We start from the raw sequence: 21,283 nt of genomic DNA, 5'->3' as shown, positions 1-21,283 counted from the left end.
ATTTATAACTCTGCATGTTTGTGAATTACAGTGCCCCTGAGCTCCTTTCTTCAACTCGCTTTCTTGTGAGCTGGCCGCAACACCGCAGGATTGCTTCAGGCCCTAATCTGGTTGCGGCACGGCACGCTGAGCCTTTGGTTAATTCCTCTTCCTGGTGGGAAATGAGAGTTAAATTTGCCCGTCCAGACACCTCCAGCTAGTCTCTCATTGGTTCTCCCTATTCCTGTTCATCTTCCGCAGAAATTGCAAACTGGGCCAAACAGGAGGTTAAAGGCACTGACTCTCCAAGTCGGGAGAGTGTTAGTAAAGCGTCTGGAATGTTGCACCCGAGTACCAGGGGACGAGAACTGAGACATATTGGAACACTTCTCCCAATCACATGGTTGATCATACTCTGGGTTCCACATGCATGTTTTAGCTGAAAGAAGAATCCCTTAAACCTGGAGAGTTGAGACCCGTGGAATGGGTACCATGCAATATGACTTCAAAGGGTCTTCATTTGCTCACCGAACCTCTCCAATCCTATCACTGCTGTGTTTATGCCCCTGTACAGACGCTTGATTCTCTTTCGGAGAAATAGCAATCCATAGGTTTTAAGATACTTACTAGTCAGGTACATTCTTAGGCGTTTAATATGGGGTGTTGAGTCCGTTTCATTGAGCAAGGAGTAGCTCTTGTCTATTACATATTTGGCTTAAGGAACTTTATGTGTGCTCATTTCAATCTCTGGTTTTATGCAGCACCCCAACTCACCTTTCCCCTTAAGCCAGCATAAGTTGGTTTTCTACATTTGAGACCCTGTTCTGTTTTGTAATCCAGTTCCTGTGTAGCCAAGTTTACATTCCGTGTATTAGTGATAACTTATGATGTTTCTTTTTCTCTGTGACTTATTTCAGTTAGAATTATCATACCTGAATCCACTCATTATGCTGCTACGGGCCTGATGACATAGATTTCTTTGCTGAGTGATATTGCATTGTACGTAAGTACCACAACTTCTTTATCCATTTTCCACTTTCTGCGATATTGAACGTGTACCGTAAACGAAGTTCTTGTAAATAGAGCCGTCCCAAACTTTGGGGTGGCTGTGTCTCTTTGATTTTAATTTCCCTAAGCTATAGGACCATATGTGGAAGTGCCCTAGGCTCTGTTGCTTTGTATTTTAGATGTTTCAGGAAACACCATACACTGCTCCCGAGTGGCTGTTGGCAATTTACATCCCGCCCATCAGCATAACAAGGCTCCCAGTTCTCCATGGCCTGTCCTGCCTTTCTGGATTTTACACTTTTTTCAGATGGCCCTTTGGACTGTGGGGAAGTGAGACTTCATTGTAGTGCAGATTTCCTTTGCAAGCTTGCTTGGTTGGCCAAAAAGGGCGTATGCGTTTTTTCCTGAATATATTCAGGAAAAAACGCATACGCCCTTTTTGGCCAAGTGCATCATTGTCGACGTTCTGCCTCTTTTCCTATGCTTTCAATGCAATTCCAGTCTACCTCCTGAAATCGGTTTCCTACAATTCTGCCCCGCTTTCAAGTCCTCTTGGCAGCCTTACTTCAGTGTATTTTTGGACGATAGCTGTCATTTATAACTCTGCATGTTTGTGAATTGCAGTGCCTCTGAGCTCCTTTCTTCAACTCGCTTTCTTGTGAGCTGGCCGCAACACCGCAGGATTGCTTCAGGCCCTAATCTGGTTCCGGAATGGCACGCAGAGCCTTTGGTTAATTCCTCTTCCTGGTGGGAAATGAGAGTTAAATTTGCCCGTCCAGACACCTCCAGCTAGTCTCTCATTGGTTCTCCCTATTCCTGTTCATCTTCCGCAGAAATTGCAAACTGGGCCAAACAGGAGGTTAAAGGCACTGACTCTCCAAGTCAGGAGAGCGTTAGTAAAGCGTCTGGAATGTTGCACCCGACTACCAGTGGTCAAAAACTGAGACATATTTGAACACGTCTTCTGATCACATGGTTGATCATACTCTGGGTTCCACATGCATGTTTTAGCTGAAGGAAGAATCCCTTAAACCTGGAGAGTTGAGACCCGTGGAATGGGTACCATGCAATATGACTTCAAAGGGTCTTCATTTGCTCACCGAACTTCTCCAATCCTATCACTGCTGCGTTTATGCCCGTGTACACACGCTTGATTCTCTTTCAGAGATATAGCAATCCATAGGTTTTAAGATACTTACTAGTCAGGTACATTCTTATGCGTTTAATATGGGATGTTGAGTCCATTTCGTTGAGCAAGGAGTAGCTCTTGTCTATTCCATATTTGGCTTAAGGAACTTTATCTGTGCTCATTTCAATCTCTGGTTTTATGCAGCACCCCAACTCACCTTTCCCCTTAAGCAAGCATAAGTTATTTTTCTAAATTTGAGACCCTCTTCTGTTTTGTAATCCATTTCCTGTGTAGCCAAGTTTTCATTCCGTGTATTAGTGATATCTTATGATGCTTCTTTTTCTGTGTGACTTATTTCAGTTAGAATCTTCATTCCTGAATCCACTCATTATGCTGCTACGAGCCTGATGACATAGATTTCATTGCTGAGTGATATTGCATTGTACGTAAGTACCACAACTTCTTTATCCATTTTTCACTTTCTGCGATATTGAACTTGTACCGTAAACGAGGTTCTTGTAAACAGAGCCGTCCCAAACTTTGGGGTGGCTGTGTCTTTTTGATTTTAATTTCCCTAAGCTATAGGACCATAAGTGGAAGTGCCCTAGGCTCTGTTGCTTTGTTTTTTAGATGTTTCAGGAAACAGCATACACTTCTCCCCAGTGGTTGTTGGCAATTTACATCCCGCCCATCAGCATAACAAGGCTCCCAGTTCTCCATGGCCTGTCCTGCCTTTCTGGATTTTACACTTTTTTCAGATGGCCCTTTTGACCAGGGGGAAGTGAGAGTTCATTGTAGTGCAGATTTCCTTTGCAAGCTTGCTTGGTTGTCCAAAAAGGGCGTATGCATTTTTTCCTGAATATATTCAGGAAAAAACGCATACGCCCTTTTTGGCCAAGTGCATCATTGTCGACGTTCTGCCTCTTTTCCTATGCTTTAAATGCAATTCCAGTCTACCTCCTGAAATCGGTTTCCTGCAATTCTGCCCCACTTTCAAGTCCTCTTGTCAGCCTTACTTCAGTATATTTTTCGACGATAGCTGTCATTTATAACTCTGCAGGTTTGTGAATTACAGTGCCCCTGAGCTCCTTTCTTCAACTCGCTTTCTTGTGAGCTGGCCGCAACACCGCAGCCTTGCTTCAGGCCCTAATCTGGTTCCGGAACGGCACGCTGAGCCTTTGGTTAATTCCTCTTCCTGGTGGGAAATGAGAGTTAAATTTGCCCGTCCAGACACCTCCAGCTAGTCTCTCATTGGTTCTCCCTATTGTTGTTCATCTTCCGCAGAAATTGCAAACTGGGCCAAACAGGAGGTTAAAGGCACTGACTCTCCAAGTCGGGAGAGTGTTAGTAAAGCGTCTGGAATGTTGCACCCGAGTACCAGGGGACGAAAACTGAGACATATTTGAACACGTCTCCCAATCACACTGTTGATCATACTCTGGGTTCCACATGCATGTTTTAGCTGAAGGAAGAATCCCTAAAACCTGGAGAGTTGAGACCCGTGGAATGGGTACCATGCAATATGAATTCAAAGGGTCTTCATTTGCTCATCGAACCTCTCCAATCCTATCACTGCTTCGTTTAGGCCCCTATACACATGCCTGATTCTCTTTCGGACACATGGCGATCCATAGGTTTTAAGATACTTACTAGTCAGGTACATTTTTAGGCGTTTAATATGGGGTGTTGAGTCCATTTCGTTGAGCAAGGAGTAGCTCTTGTCTATTCCATATTTGGCTTAAGGAACTTTACCTTTGCTCATTTAAATCTCTGGTTTTATGCAGCACCCCAACTCACCTTTCCCCTTAAGCAAGCATAAGGTGGTTTTCTACATTTGAGACTCTGTTTTGTTTTGTAATCCAGTTCCTGTTTAGCCAAGTTTACATTCCGTGTATTAGTGATATCTTATGATGTTTCTTTTTCTGTGTGACTTATTTCAGTTAGAATCATCATACCTGAATCCACTCATTATGCTGCTACGGGCCTGATGACATAGATTTCATTGCTGAGTGATATTGCATTGTACCTAAGTACCACAACTTCTTTATCCATTTTTCACTTTCTGCGATATTGAACTTGTACCTTAAACGAGGTTCTTCTAAACAGAGCTGTCCCAAACACTGGGGTGGCTGTGTCTTTTTGATTTTAATTTCCCTAAGCTATAGGACCATAAGTGGAAGTGCCCTAGGCTCTGTTGCTTTGTTTTTTAGATGTTTCAGGAAACACCATACACTTCTCCCGAGTGGCTGTTGGCAGTTTTCATCCCGCCCATCAGCATAACAAGGCTCCCAGTTGTCCATGGACTGTCCTGCCGTTCTGGATTTTACACTTTTTTCAGATGGCCCTTTTGACCAGGGGGAAATGAGACTTCATTGTAGTGCAGATTTCCTTTGCAAGCTTGCTTGGTTGGCCAAAAAGGGCGTATGCGTTTTTTCCTGAATATATTCAGGAAAAAACGCATACGCCCTTTTTGGCCAAGTGCATCATTGTCGACGTTCTGCCTCTTTTCCTATGCTTTCAATGCAATTCCAGTGTACCTCCTGAAATCGGTTTCCTGCAATTCTGCCCCGCTTTCAAGTCCTCTTGGCAACCTTACTTCAGTATATTTTTGGACGATAGCTGTCATTTATAACTCTGCAGGTTTGTAAATTACAGTGCCTGTGAACTCCTTTCTTCAACTCGCTTTCTTGTGAGCTGCCCGCAACACCACAGGATTGCTTCAGGCCCTAATCTGGTTCCGGCACGGCACGCTGAGCCTTTGGTTATTTCCTCTTCCTGGTGGGAAATGAGAGTTAAATTTGCCCGTCCAGACACCTGCAGCCAGTCTCTCATTGGTTCTCCCTATTCCTGTTCATCTTCCACAGAAATTGCAAACTGGGCCAAACAGGAGGTTAAAGGCACTGACTCTCCAAGTCGGGAGAGTGTTAGTAAAGCGTCTGGAATGTTGCACCCGAGTACCAGGGGTCGAAAATTGAGACATATTTGAACACGTCTCACGATCACACGGTTGATCATACTCTGAGTTCCACATGCATGTTTTAGCTGAAGGAAGAATCCCTTAAACCTGGAGAGTTGAGACCCGTCGAATGGGTACCATCCAATATGACTTCAAAAGGTCTTCATTTGCTCACCGAACCTCTCCAATCCTATCACTGCTGCGTTTATGCCCCTGTACACATGCTTGATTCTCTTTCAGAGACATAGCAATCCATAGGTTTTAAGATACTTACTAGTCAGGTACATTCTTAGGCGTTTAATATGGGGTGTTGAGTCCATTTCGTTGAGCAAGGAGTAGCTCTTGTCTATTCCATATTTGGCTTAAGGAACTTTATCTGTGCTCATTTCAATCTCTGGTTTTATGCAGCACCCCAACTCACCTTTCCCCTTAAGCAAGCATAAGTTGGTTTTCTAAATTTGAGACCCTGTTCTGTTTTGTAATCCAGTTCCTGTGTAGCCAAGTTTACATTCCGTGTATTAGTGATATCTTATGATGTTTCTTTTTCTGTGTGACTTATTTCAGTTAGAATCATCATACTTGAATCCACTCATTATGCTGCTATGGGCCTGATGACATAGATTTCATTGCTGAGTGATATTGCATTGTACGTAGGTACCACAACTTCTTTATCCATTTTTCACTTTCTGCGATATTGAACTCGTACCGTAAACGAGGTTCTTGTAAACAGAGCCGTCCCAAACATTGGGGTGGCTGTGTCTTTTTGATTTTAATTTCCCTAAGCTATAGGACCATAAGTGGAAGTGCCCTAGGCTCTGTTGCTTTGTTTTTTAGATGTTTCTGGAAACACCATACACTTCTCCCCAGTGGCTGTTGGCAATTTACATCCGGCCCATCAGCATAACAAGGCTCCCAGTTCTCCATGGCCTGTCCTGCCTTTCTGGATTTTACACTTTTTTCAGATGGCCCTTTTGACCGGGGGGAAATGAGACTTCATTGTAGTGCAGATTTCCTTTGCAAGCTTGCTTGGTTGGCCAAAAAGTGCATATGCGTTTTTTCCTGAATATATTCAGGAAAAAACGCATACGCCGTTTTTGGCCAAGTGCATCATTGTCGACGTTCTGCCTCTTTTCCTATGCTTTAAATGCAATTCCAGTCTATCTCCTGAAATCGATTTCCTGCAATTCTGCCCCGCTTTCAAGTCCTCTTGGCAGCCTTACTTCAGTATAATTTTGGACGATAGCTGTCATTTATAACTCTGCAGGTTTGTGAATTACAGTTACCCTGAGCTCCTTTCTTCAACTCATTTCTTGTGAGCTGGCCGCAACACCTCAGGATTGTTTCAGGCCCTAATCTGGTTTCCGACATGGCACGCTGAGCCTTTGGTTAATTCCTCTTCCTGATGGGAAATGAGAGTTAAATTTGCCCGTCCACACACCTCCAGCTAGTCTCTCATTGGTTCTCCCTATTCCTGTTAATCTTCCGCAGAAATTGCACACTGGACCAAACAGGGGGTTAAAGGCACTGACTCTCCAAGTCAGGAGAGTGTTAGTAAAGCGTCTGGAATGTTGCACCCGAGTACCAGGGGACGAAAACAGACATATTGGAACACGTCTCCCGATCACACGGTTGATCATACTCTGGGTTCCACATGCATGTTTTAGCTGAAGGAAGAATCCCTTAAACCTGGAGAGTTGAGACCCGTGGAATGTGTACCATGCAATATGACTTCAAAGGGTCTTCATTTGCTCACCGAACCTCTCCAATCCTATCACTGCTGCGTTTATGCCCCTGTACACATGCTTGATTCTCTTTCAGAGACATAGCAATCCACAGGTTTTAAGATACTTACTAGTCAGGTACATTCGTAGGCATTTAATATGGGGTGTTGAGTCCATTTCGTTGAGCAAGGAGTAGCTCTTGTCTATTCCATATTTGGCTTAAGGAACTTTACCTTTGCTAATTTAAATCTCTGGTTTTATGCAGCACCCCAACTCACCTTTCCCCTTAAGCAAGCATAAGGTGGTTTTCTACATTTGAGACTCTGTTTTGTTTTGTAATCCAGTTCCTGTTTAGCCAAGTTTACATTCCGTGTATTAGTGATATCTTATGATGTTTCTTTTTCTGTGTGACTTATTTCAGTTAGAATCATCATACCTGAATCCACTCATTATGCTGCTACGGGCCTGATGACATAGATTTCATTGCTGAGTGATATTGCATTGTACATAAGTACCACAACTTCTTTATCCATTTTTCACATTCTGCGATATTTAACTTGTACCGTAAACGAGGTTCTTGTAAACAGAGCCGTCCCAGACTTTGGTATGGCTGTGTCTTTTTGATTTTAGTTTCCCTAAGCCATAGTACCATAAGTGGAAGTGCCCTAGGCTCTGTTGCTTTGTTTTTTAGATGTTTTAGGAAACACCATACACTTCTCCCGAGTAGCTGTTGGCAATTTAAATCCCACCCATCAGCAAAACTAGGCTCCCAGTTCTCCATGGCCTGTCCTGCCTTTCTGGATTTTACACTTTTTTCAGATGGCCCTTTTGACCGGGGGGAAGTGAGACTTCATTGTAGTGCAGATTTCCTTTGCAAGCTTGCTTGGTTGGCCAAAAAGGGCGTATGCGTTTTTTCCTGAATATATTCAGGAAAAAACGCATACGCCCTTTTTGGCCAAGTGCATCATTGTCGACGTTCTGCCTCTTTTCCTGTGCTTTAAATGCAATTCCAGTCTACCTCCTGAAATCGGTTTCCTGCAATTCTGCCCTGCTTTCAAGTCCTCTTGGCAGCCTTACTTCACTATATTTTTGGACGATAGCTGTCATTTATAACTCTGCAGGTTTGTGAATTACAGTGCCCCAGAGCTTCTTTCTTCAACTCGCTTTCTTGTGAGTGGCCGCAACACCGCAGGATTGCTTCAGGCCCTAATCTGGTTCTGGCACGGCACGCTGAGCCTTTGGTTAATTCCACTTCCTGGTGGGAAATGAGAGTTAAATTTGACGGTCCAGTCACCTCCAGCTAGTCTCTCATTGGTTCTCCCTATTCCTGTCCATTTTCCACAGAAATTGCAAACTGGGCCAAACAGGAGGTTAAAGGCACTGTGTCTCCAAGTCGGGAGAGTGTTAGTAAAGCGTCTGGAATGTTGCACCTGAGTACCAGGGGACGAGAACTGAGACATATTTGAACACGTCTCCCGATCACGCGGTTGATCATACTCTGGGTTCCACATGCATGTTTTAGCTGAAGGAAGAATCCCTTAAACCTGGAGAGTTGAGACCCGTGGAATGGGTACCATGCAATGTGACTTCAAAGGTTCTTCATTTGCTCACCGAACCTTCCAATCCTATCACTGCTGCGTTTATGCCCCTGTGCACACGCTTGATTCTCTTTCAGAGACATAGCAATCCATAGGTTTTAAAATACTTAGTAGTCAGGTACATTCCTAGGCATTTAATATGGGGTGTTGAGTCCATTTTGTTGAGCAAGGAGTAGCTCTTGTCTATTCCATATTTGGCTTAAGGAACTTTATCTGTGCTCATTTCAATCTCTGGTTTTATGCAGCACCCCAACTCACCTTTCCCCTTAAGCAAGCATAAGTTGTTTTTCTACATTTGAGACCCTGTTCTGTTTTGTAATCCTGTTCCTGTGTAGCCAAGATTACATTACATGTGTTAGTGATATCTTATGATGTTTCTTTTTCTGTGTGACTTATTTCAGTTAGAATCATCATACCTGAATCCACTCATTATGCTGCTATGGGCCTGTTGACATAGATTTCATTGCTGAGTGATATTGCATTGTACGTAAGTACCACAACTTCTTTATCCATTTTTCACTTTCTGCGATATTGAACTTGTACCACAAACGAGGTTCTTGTAAAGAGAGACGTCCCAAACATTGGCGTGGCTGTGTCTTTTTGATTTTAATTTCCCGAAGCTATAGGACCATACGTGGAAGTGCCCTAGGCTCTGTTGCTTTATTTTTTAGATGTTTCAGGAAACACCATACACTTCTCCCGAGTGGCTGTTGGCAATTTACATCCCGCCCATCAGCATAACAAGGCTCCCAGTTATCCAAGGCCTTTCCTGCCTTTCTGGATTTACACTTTTTTCAGATGGCCCTTTTGACCTGGGGGAAGTGAGACTTCATTGTAGTGCACATTTCCTTTGCAAGCTTGCTTGGTTGTCCAAAAAGTGCGTATGCGTGTTTTCCTGAATATATTCAGGAATATATATATTATATATATATTATCGCCCTTTTTGGCCAAGTGCATAATTGTCAACGTTCTGCCTCTTTTCCTGTGATTTAAGTGCAATTCCAGTCTACCTCCTGAAATCGGTTTCCTGCAATTCTGCCCCAATTTCAAGTCCTCTTGGTATCCTTACTTCAGTATATTTTTGGAGGATAGCTGTCATTTATAACTCTGCAGGTTTGTGAATTTCAGTGCCCCTGAGCTCCTTTCTTCAACTCGCTTTCTTGTGTGCTGGCCGCAACACCGCAGGATTGTTTCAGGCCCTAATCTGGTTACGGCATGGCACGCTGAGCGTTTGGTTAATTCCTCTTCCTGGTGGGAAATGAGAGTTAAATTTGCACGTCCAGACACCTCCAGCTAGTCTCTCATTGGTTCTCCCTATTCCTGTTCATTTTCCGCAGAAATTGCAAACTGGGCCAAACAGGAGGTTAAAGGCACTGACTCTCCAAGTCGGGAGAGTGTTAGTAAAGCGTCTGGAATGTTGCACCTGAGTACCAGGGGACGAAATGTGAGACATATTGGAACACGTCTCCCGATCACACGGTTGATCACACTCTGGTTTCCACATGCATGTTTTAGCTGAAGGAAGAATCCCTTAAACCTGAAGAGTTGAGACCCGTGGAATGGGTACCATGCAATATGACTTCAAAGGGTCTTCATTTGCTCACCGAACCTCTCCAATCCTATCACTGCTGCGTTTATGCCCCTGTACACATGCTTGTTTCTCTTTCGGAGACACAGCAATCCATAGGTTTTAAGATACTTACTAGTCAGGTACATTCTTAGGCGTTTAATATGGGGTGTTGAGTCCATTTCGTTGAGCAAAGAGTAGCTCTTGTCTATTACATATTTGGCTTAAGGAACTTTATCTGTGCTCATTTCAATCTCTGGTTTTATGCAGCACCCCAACTCACCTTTCCCCTTAAGCAAGCATAAGTTGGTTTTCTACATTTGAGACCCACTTCTGTTTTGTAATCCAGTTCCTGTGTAGCCAAGTTTACATTCCGTGTATTAGTGATATCTTATGATGTTTCTTTTTCTGTGTGATTTAGTTCAGTTAGAATCATCATACCTGAATCCACTCATTATGCTGCTACGGGCCTGATGACATAGATTTCATTGCTGAGTGATATTGCATTGTATGTAAGTACCACAACTTCTTTATCCATTTTTCACTTTCTGCGATATTGAACTTGTACCGTAAACGAGGTTCTTGTAAAGAGAGACGTCCCAAACTTTGGGTGGCTGTGTATTTTTGATTTTAATTTCCCTAAGCTATAGGACCATAAGTGGAAGTGCCCTAGGCTCTGTTGCTTTGTTTTTTAGATGTTTCAGGAAACACCATACACTTCTCCCGAGTGGCTGTTGGCAAATTACATCCCGCCCATCAGCATAACAAGGCTCCCAGTTCTCCATGGCCTGTCCTGCCTTTCTGGATTTTACACTTTTTTCAGACGGCCCTTTTGACCGGGGCGAAGTGAGACTTCATTTTAGTGCAGATTTCCTTTGCAAGCTTGCTTGGTTGGCCAAAAAGTGCGTATGCGTTTTTTCCTGAATATATTCAGGAAAAAACGCATACGCCCTTTTTGGCCAAGTGGATCATTGTCGACGTTCTGCCTCTTTTCCTATGCTTTAAATGCAATTCCAGTCTACCTCCTGAAATCAGTTTCCTGCAATTCTGCCCCGCTTTCAAGTCCTCTTAGCAGCCTTACTTCAGTATATTTTTGGACGATAGCTGTCATTTAAAACTCTGCAGGTTTGTGAATTACAGTGCCCCTGAGCTCCTTTCTTCAACTCGCTTTCTTGTCAGCTGGCCGCAACACCGCAGGATTGTTTCAGGCCCTAATCTGGTTCCGGCACGGCACGCTGAGCCTTTGGTTAATTCCTCTTCCTGGTGGGAAATGAGAGTTAAATTTGCCCGTCCGGTCACCTCCAGCTAGTCTCTCATTGGTTCTCCCTATACCTGTTCATCTTCCGCAGAAATTGCAAACTGGGCCAAACAGGAAGTTAAAGGCACTGACTCTCCAAGTCGGGAGAGTGTTAGTAAAGCGTCTGGAATGTTGCACCCGAGTACCAGTGGTCGAAAACTAAGGCATATTTGGACACGTCTCCCGATCACACGGTTGATCATACTCTGGGTTCCACATGCATGTTTTAGCTGAAGGAAGAATCCCTTAAACCTGGAGAGTTGAGACCCGTGGAATGGGTACCATGCAATATGACTTCAAAGGGTCTTCATTTGCTCACCGAACCTCTCCAATCCTATCACTGCTGCTTTTATGCCCCTGTACACACGCTTGATTCTCTTCCAGAGACACAGCAGTCTGTAGGTTTTAAGATTACTTACTAGTCAGGTATAATCCTAGGCATTTAATATGGGGTGCTGAGTCCATTTCATTGAGCAAGGAGTAACTCTTGTCTATTACATATATGGCTTAAGGAACGTTATCTGTGCTCATTTCAGTCTCTGGTTTTATGCAGCACCCCAACTCACCTTTCCCCTTAAGCAAGCATATGTTGGTTTTCTAAATTTGAGACCCTGTTCTGTTTTGTAATCCAGTTCCTGTGTAGCCAAGTTTACATTCCGTGTATTAGTGATATCTTATGATGTTTCTTTTTCTGTGTGACTTAGTTCAGTTAGAATCATCATACCTGAATCCACTCATTATGCTGCTATGGGCCTGATGACATAGATTTCATTGCTGAGTGATATTGCATTGTACATAAGTACCACAACTTCTTTATCCAGTTTTCACTTTCTGCAATATTGAACTTGTACCGTAAACGAGGTTCTTGTAAACAGAGCCGTCCCAAACTTTGGGGTTGCTGTGTTTTTTTTGATTTTAATTTCCCTAAGGTATAGGACCATAAGTGGAAGTGCCCTAGGCTCTGTTGCTTTGTTGTTTAGATGTTTCAGGAAACACCATACACTTCATCCGAGTGGCTGTTGGCAATTTACATCCCGCCCATCAGCATAACAAGGCTCCCAGTTCTACATGGCCTGTCCTGCCTTTCTGGATTTTACACTTTTTTCACATGACCCTGTTGACCAGGGGATGTGAGACTTCATTGTAGTGCAGATTTCCTTTGCAAGCTTGCTTGGTTGGCCAAAAAGTGTGTATGCGTGTTTTCCTGAATATATTCAGGAAAAAACGCATACGCCCTTTTTGGATAAGTGCATCATTGTCGACGTTCTGCCTCTTTTCCTATGCTTTCAATGCAATTCCAGTCTACCTCCTGAAATCGGTTTCCTGCAATTCTGCCCCGCATTCAAGTCCTCTTGGCAGCCTTACTTCAGTATGTTTTTGGACGATAGCTGTCATTTATAACTCTGCAGGTTTGTGAATTACAGTGCCCCTGAGCTCCTTTCTTCAACTCGCTTTCTTGTGAGCTGGCCGCAACACCGCAGGATTGCTTCAGGCCCTAATCTGGTTCCGGCACGGCACGCTGAGCCTATGGTTAATTCCTCTTCCTGGTGGGAAATGAGAGTTAAATTTGCCCGTCCACACACCTCCAGCTAGTCTCTCATTGGTTCTCCCTATTCCTGTTCATCTTCCGCAGAAATTGCAAACTGGACCAAACAGGAGGTTAAAGGCACTGACTCTCCAAGTCGGGAGAGTGTTAGTAAAGCATCTGGAATGTTGCACCCGAGTACCAGGGGACGAAAACTGAGACATATTTGAACACGTCTCCCGATCACACGGTTGATCATACTCTGGGTTCCACATGCATGTTTTAGCTGAAGGAAGAATCCCTTAATCCTGGAGAGTTGAGACTCGTGGAATGGGTACCATGCAATATGACTTCAAAGGGTCTTCATTTGCTCACCGAACCTCTCCAATCCTATCACTGCTGCGTTTATGACCCTGTACACACGCTTGATTCTCTTTCGGAGACATAGCAATCCATAGGTTTTAAGATACTTACTAGTCAGGTACATTCTTAGGCGTTTAATATGGGGTGTTGAGTCCATTTCGTTGAGCAAGGAGTAGCTCTTGTCTATTCCATATTTGGCTTAAGGAACTTTATCTGTGCTCATTTCAATCTCTGGTTTTATGCAGCACCCCAACTCACCTTTCCCCTTAAGCCAGCATAAGTTGGTTTTCTAAATTTGAGACCCCCTTCTGTTTTGTAATCCAGTTCCTGTGTAGCCAAGTTTACATTCCGTGTATTAGTGATATCTTATGATGTTTCTTTTTCTGTGTGACTTATTTCAGTTAGAATCATCATACCTGAATCCACTCATTATGCTGCTACGGACCTGATGACATAGATTTCATTGCTGAGTGATATTGCATTGTACGTAAGTACCACAACTTCTTTATCCATTTTTCACTTTCTGCGATATTGAACTTGTACCGTAAACGAGGTTCTTGTAAACAGAGCTGTCCCAAACTTGGGGTGGCTGTGTCTTTTTGATTTTAATTTCCCTAAGGTATAGGACCATAAGTGGAAGTGCCCTAGGCTCTGTTGCTTTGTTTTTTAGATGTTTCAGGAAACACCATACACTTCTCCCAAGTGGCTGTTGGCAATTTACATCCCGCCCATCAGCATAACAAGGCTCCCAGTTCTCCATGGCCTGTCCTGCCTTTCTGGATGTTACACTTTTTTCAGATGGCCCTTTTGACCGGGTGGAAGTGAGACTTCATTGTAGTGCAGATTTCCTTTGCAAGCTTGCTTGGTTGGCCGAAAAGGGCGTATGCGTTTTTTACTGAATATATTCAGGAAAAAACGCATACGCCCTTTTTGGCCATGTGCATCATTGTCGACGTTCTGTCTCTTTTCCTATGCTTTAAATGCAATTCCAGTCTACCTCCTGAAATCGGTTTCCTGCAATTCTGCCCCGCTTTCAAGTCCTCTTGGCAGCCTTATTTCAGTATATTTTTGGACGATACCTGTCATTTATAACTCTGCAAGTTTGTGAATTACAGTGCCCCTGAGCTCCTTTCTTCAACTCGCTTTCTTGTGAGCTGGCCGCAACACCGCAGGATTGCTTCAGGCCCTAATCTGGTTCCGGCACGGCACGCTGAGCCGTTGGTTAACTCCTCTTCCTGGTGGGAAATGAGAGTTAAATTTGCCCGTCCAGACACCTCCAGCTAGTCTCTCATTGGTTCTCCCTATTCCTGTTCATCTTCCACAGAAATTGCAAACTGGGCCAAACAGGAGGTTAAAGGCACTGACTCTCCAAGTCCGGAGAGTGTTAGTAAAGCATCTGGAATGTTGCACCCGAGTACCAGGGGACGAGAACTGAGACATATTGGAACACGTCTCCCGATCACACGGTTGATCATACTCTGGGTTCCACATGCATGTTTTAGCTGAAGGAAGAATCCCTTAAACCTGGAGAGTTGAGACTCGTGGAATGGGTACCATGCAATATGACTTCAAAGGGGCTTCATTTGCTCACCGAACCTCTCCAATCCTATCACTGCTGTGTTTATGCCCCTGTACACACGCTTGATTCTCTTTCGGAGACATAGCAATCCATAGGTTTTAAGATACTTACTAGTCAGGTACATTCTTAGGCGTTTAATATGGGGTGTTGAGTCCATTTCGTTGAGCAAGGAGTAGCTCTTGTCTATTCCATATTTGGCTTAAGGAACTTTATCTGTGCTCATTTCAATCTCTGGTTTTATGCAGCACCCCAACTCACCTTTCCCCTTAAGCAAGCATAAGTTGGTTTTCTACATTTGAGACCCTCTTCTGTTTTGTAATCCAGTTCCTGTGTAGCCAAGTTTACATTCCGTGTATTAGTGATATCTTATGATGTTTCTTTTTCTGTGTGACTTATTTCAGTTAGAATCATCATACCTGAATCCACTCATTATGCTGCTACGGACCTGATGACATAGATTTCATTGCTGAGTGATATTGCATTGTACGTAAGTACCACAACTTCTTTATCCATTTTTCACTTTCTGTGATATTGAACTTGTACCGTAAACGAGGTTCTTGTTAACAGAGCCGTCCCAAACTTTGGGGTGGCTGTGTCTTTTTGATTTTAATTTCCCTAAGCTATAGGACCATAAGTGGAAGTGCCCTAGGCTCTGTTGCTTTGTTTTTTAGATGTTTCAGGAAACACCATACACTTCTCCCGAGTGGCTGTTGGCAATTTACATCCCGCCCATCAGCATAACAAGGCTCCCAGTTCTCCATGGCCTGTCCTGCCTTTCTGGATTTTACACATTTTTCAGATGGCCCTTTTGACCGGGGGAAGTGAGACTTCATTGTAGTGCAGATTTCCTTTGCAAGCTTGCTTGGTTGGCCAAAAAGGACGTATGCGTTTTTTCCTGAATATATTCAGGAAAAAACGCATACGCGCTTTTTGGCCAAGTGCATCATTGTGGACGTTCTGCCTCTTTTCCTATGCTTTAAATGCAATTCCAGTCTACCTCCTGAAATCGGTTTCCTGCAATTCTGCCCCGCTTTCAAGTCCTCTTGGCAGCCTTACTTCAGTATATTTTTGGACGATAGCTGTCATTTATAACTCTGCAGGTTTGTGAATTACAGTGCCCCTGAGCTCCTTTCTTCAACTCGCTTTCTTGTGAGCTGGCCGCAACACCGCAGGATTGCTTCAGGCCCTAATCTGGTTCCGGCACGGCACGCTGAGCCTTTGGTTAATTCCTCTTCCTGGTGGGAAATGAGAGTTAAATTTGCCCGTCCAGACACCTCCAGCTAGTCTCTCATTGGTTCTCCCTATTCCTGTTCATCTTCCGCAGAAATTGCAAACTGGGCCAAACAGGAGGTTAAAGGCACTGACTCTCCAAGTCGGGAGAGTGTTAGTAAAGAGTCTGGAATGTTGCACCCGAGTACCAGGGGACGAGAACTGAGACATATTTGAACACGTCTCACGATCACACGGTTGATCATACTCTGTGTTCCACAAGCATGTTTTAGCTGAAGGAAGAATCCCTTAAACCTGGAGAGTTGAGACCCGTGGAATGGGTACCATGCAATATGACTTCAAAGGGTCTTCATTTGCTCACCGAACCTCTCCACTCCTATCACTGCTGCGTTTACGCCCCTGTACACACGCTTGATTCTCTTTTGGAGACATAGCAATCCGTAGGTTTTAAGATTCTTACTAGTCAGGTACATTATTAGGCGTTTAATATGGGGTGTTGAATCCATTTCGTTGAGCAAGGAGTAGCTCTTGTCTATTCCATATTTGGCTTAAGGAACTTTATCTGTGCTCATTTCAATCTCTGGTTTTATGCAGCACCCCAACTCACCTTTCCCCTTAAGCCAACATAAGTTGGTTTTCTAAATTTGAGACCCTCTTTTGTTTTGTAATCCAGTTCCTGTGTAGCCAAGTTTACATTCCGTGTATTAGTGATATCTTATGATGTTTCTTTTTCTGTGTGACTTATTTCAGTTAGAATCATCATACCTGAATCCACTCATTATGCTGCTACGGGCCTGATGGCATAGATTTCATTGCTGAGTGATATTGCTTTGTACGTAAGTACCACAGCTTCTTTATCCATTTTTCACTTTCTGTGATATTGAACTTGTACCGTAAACGAGGTTCTTGTAAACAGAGCTGTCCCAAACTTTGTGGTGCCTGTGTGTTTTTGATTTTAATTTCCCTAAGCTATAGGACCATAAGTGGAAGTGCCCTAGGCTCTGTTGCTTTGTTTTTTAGATGTTTCAGGAAACACCATACACTTCTCCCAATTGGCTGTTGGCAATTTACATCCCGCCCATCAGCATAACAAGGCTCCCAGTTCTCCATGGCCTTTGCTGCCTTTCTGGATTTTACACTTTTTTCAGATGGCCCTTTTGACGGGGGGGAAGTGAGACTTCATTGTAGTGCACATTTCCTTTGCAAGCTTGCTTGGTTGGCCAAAAAGGGCGTATGCGTTTTTTCCTGAATATATTCAGGAAAAAACGCATACGCCCTTTTTGGCCAAGTGCATCATTGTCGACGTTCTGCCTCTTTTCCCATGCTTTAAATGCAATTCCAGTCTACCTCCTGAATTCGGTTGCCTGCAATTCTGCCCCGCTTTCAAGTCCTCTTGGCAGCCTTACTTCAGTATATTTTTGGACGATAGCTGTCATTTATAACTCTGCAGGTTTGTGAATTACAGTGCCCCTGAGCTCCTTTCTTCAACTCGCTTTCTTGTGAGCTGGCCGCAACACCGCAGGATTGCTTCAGGCCCTAATCTGGTTCCGGCACGGCACGCTGAGCCTTTGGTTAATTCCTCTTCCTGGTGGGAAATGAGAGTTCAATTTGCCCGTCCAGACACCTCCAGCTAGTCTCTCATTGGTTCTCCCTATTCCTGTTCATCTTCTGCAGAAATTGCAAACTGGGCCAAACAGGAGGTTAAAGGCAGTGACTCTCCAAGTCGGGAGAGTGTTAGTAAAGCATCTGGAATGTTGCACCCGAGTACCAGCGGACGAAAACTGAGACATATTTGAACACGTTTCCCGATCACACGGTTGATCATACTCTGGGTTCCACATGCATGTTTTAGCTGAAGGAAGAATCCCTTAATCCTGGAGAGTTGAGACCCGTGGAATGGGTACCATGCAATATGACTTCAAAGGGTCTTCATTTGCTCACTGAAACTCTCCAATCCTATCACTGCTGCGTTTATGCTACTGTACACATGCTTGATTCTCTTTCAGAGACATAGCAATCCATAAGTTTTAAGATACTTACTAGTCAGGTACATTCTTAGGCGTTTAATATGGGGTGTTGAGTCCATTTCGTTGAGCAAGGAGTAGCTCTTGTCTATTCCATATTTGGCTTAAGGAACTTTATCTGTGCTCATTTCAATCTCTGGTTTTATGCAGCACCCCAACTCTCCTTTCCCCTTAATCAAGCATAAGTTGGTTTTCTAAATTTGAGACCCTCTTCTGTTTTGTAATCCAGTTCCTGTGTAGCCAAGTTTACATTCCGTGTATTAGTGATATCTTATGATGTTTCTTTTTCTGTGTGACTTATTTCAGTTAGAATCATCATACCTGAATCCACTCATTATGCTGCTACGGACCTGATGACATAGATTTCATTGCTGAGTGATATTGCATTGTACGTAAGTACCACAACTTCTTTATCCATTTTTCACTTTCTGCGATATTGAACTTGCACCGTAAACGAGTTTCTTGTAAACAGAGCCGTCCCAAACTTTGGGGTGGCTGTGTCTTTTTGATTTTAATTTCCCTAAGCTATAGGACCATAAGTGGAAGTGCCCTAGGCTCTGTTGCTTTGTTTTTTAGATGTTTCAGGAAACACCATACACTTCTCCCGAGTGGCTGTTGGCAATTTACATCCCGCCCATCAGCATAACAAGGCTCCCAGTTCTCCATGGCCTGTCCTGCCTTTCTGGATTTTACATTTTGTTCAGATGGCCCTTTTGACTGGGGGGAAGTGAGACTTCATTGTAGTGCAGATTTCCTTTGCCAGCTCCATTGGTTGGCCAAAAAGGGCGTATGCGTTTTTTCCTGAGTATATTCAGGAAAAAACGCATACACCCTTTTTGGCCAAGTGCATCATTGTCGACGTTCTGCCTCTTTTCCTATGCTTTAAATGCAATTCCAGTCTACCTCCTGAATTCGGTTGCGTGCAATTCTGCACCGTTTTCAGGTCCTCTTGGCAGCCTTACTTCAGTATATTTTTGGATGATAGCTGTCATTTATAACTCTGCAGGTTTGTGAATTACAGTGCCCCTGAGCTCCTTTCTTCAACTCGCTTTCTTGTGAGCTGGCCGCAACACCGCAGGATTGCTTCAGGCCCTAATCTGGTTCCGGCATGGCATGCTGGCCTTTGGTTAATTCCTCTTCCTGGTGGGAAATGAGAGTTAAATTTGCCCGTCCAGACACCTCCAGCTAGTCTCTCATTGGTTCTCCCTATTCCTGTTCATCTTCCGCAGAAATTGCAAACTGGGCCAAACAGGAGGTTAAAGGCACTGACTCTCCAAGTCGGGAGAGTGTTAGTAAAGCATCTGGAATGTTGCACCCGAGTACCAGGGGACGAAAACTGAGACATATTGGAACACGTCTCCCGATCACACGGTTGATCATACTCTGGGTTCCACATGCATGTTTTAGCTGAAGGAAGAATCCCTTAAACCTGGAGAGTTGAGACCCGTGGAATGGGTACCATGCAATATGACTTCAAAGGGTCTTCATTTGCTCACCGAACCTCTCCAATCCTATCACTGCTGCTTTTATGCCCCTGTACACACGCTTGATTCTCTTTCAGAGACATAGCAATCCACAGGTTTTAAGATACTTACTAGTCAGGTACATTGTTAGGCGTTTAATATGGGGTGTTGAGTCCATTTCGTTGAGCAAGGAGTAGCTCTTGTCTATTCCATATTTGGCTTAAGGAACTTTATCTGTGCTCATTTCAATCTCTGGTTTTATGCAGCACCCCAACTCACCTTTCCCCTTAAGCAAGCATAAGTTGGTTTTCTAAATTTGAGACCCTGTTCTGTTTTGTAATTCAGTTCCTGTGTAGCAAGTTTACATTCCGTGTATTAGTGATATCTTATGATGTTTCTTTTTCTGTGTGACTTATTTCAGTTAGAATCATCATACCTGTATCCACTCATTATGCTGCTATGGTCCTGATGACATAGATTTCATTGCTGAGTGATATTGCATTGTATGTAAGTACCACAACTTCTTTATCCATTTTTCATTTTCTGCGATATTGAACTTGTACCGTAAACGAGGTTCTTGTAAAGAGAGACGTCCCAAGTTTTGGGTGGCTGTGTCTTTTTGATTTTAATTTCCCTAAGCTATAGGACCATAAGTGGAAGTGCCCTAGGCTCTGTTGTTTTGTTTTTTACATGTTTCAGGAAACACCATAGGCTTCTCCCGAGTGGCTGTTGGCAATTTACATCCCACCCATCAGCATAACAAGGCTCCCAGTTCTCCATGGCCTGTCCTGCATTTCTGGATTTTACACTTTTCAGATGGCCCTTTTGACCGGGGGGAAGTGAGACTTCATTGTAGTGCAGATTTCCTTTGCAAGCTTGCTTGGTTGGCCAAAAAGGGCATATGCGTTTTTTTCTGAATATATTCAGGAATATAGTTGGCCTTTATAACTCTGCAGGTTTTTGAATTGCAGTGGCCCTTATCTCCATTTTTCAGCTCTTATTTTTGTGATCTTGCCTCATAACCACAGGATTCCTTCAGGCCCTACTCTTCTTCTGGGGCACCTTGCTGTGCCTTTAGTTTATTCTTCTTACTGATGTGAAATTAGAGTGACATTTGCCCATTGAAACCGCTACAGCTAGTTTCTCACTGGTTCCCCCTATTCCCATTCATCCTCCGCACTAACTTCAGACTGTGCGATACCAGAACTTAAAGGCATTGACTGTCCATGTGGGGATGTTTTTAGTAAAGCGGCTGGAATGTCGATCCGGAGTCCCAGGAGAGGAAAAATGAGGTGCATTTTAGAAACCTTTCCCGATCATATGGTATACCAGTCGCTGGGTTTCCCAAGCATGGTTTAGCTGTAGGAAGATTCCCTTCAACCTGGAGTGTTGGGACCCTTGGAATGAGTATCATGAAGTATTGCATTAAACTTTTGGCAGTTGCTCACCAAAGCTCACCAATCCTCTCAGCCCCAAGTGTCCAGCCTTATGTCTTATCCAGCTGTGGGTTTATATGTGGTCAATCCAGGTTGCATCACAGCCCCTGAGCGAATTTTGTAAGAATTTTTCTCTCTTTCATTGTTTCTGTGTTTTGTTTTTAAAATTTATTTCTATAATGGGGTTTAGCTCACTTTCACTGCTGTGTTTGTGCCGCTCTGCACACACTTGATTCCCTTATGGAGATATATCAATACATGGGTTTTAAGATTCTTATTACTCAGATATATTTCTCTGCGGTGTATAGGGTGTGTTGAGGCCAGTTCATTGAGCAAGGTGTAGATCTTGTCTAATATCTATTTGGTTTATTGAACGGTATCTGTGCTAATTTCAAACTCTGGTTTTAT

This window comes from Orcinus orca, chromosome 5 (assembly GCF_937001465.1).
Source record: "Orcinus orca chromosome 5, mOrcOrc1.1, whole genome shotgun sequence".
NCBI classification, from domain to species: Eukaryota; Metazoa; Chordata; class Mammalia; order Artiodactyla; family Delphinidae; genus Orcinus; species Orcinus orca.
Note: the sequence above shows the minus strand (reverse complement) of the source record.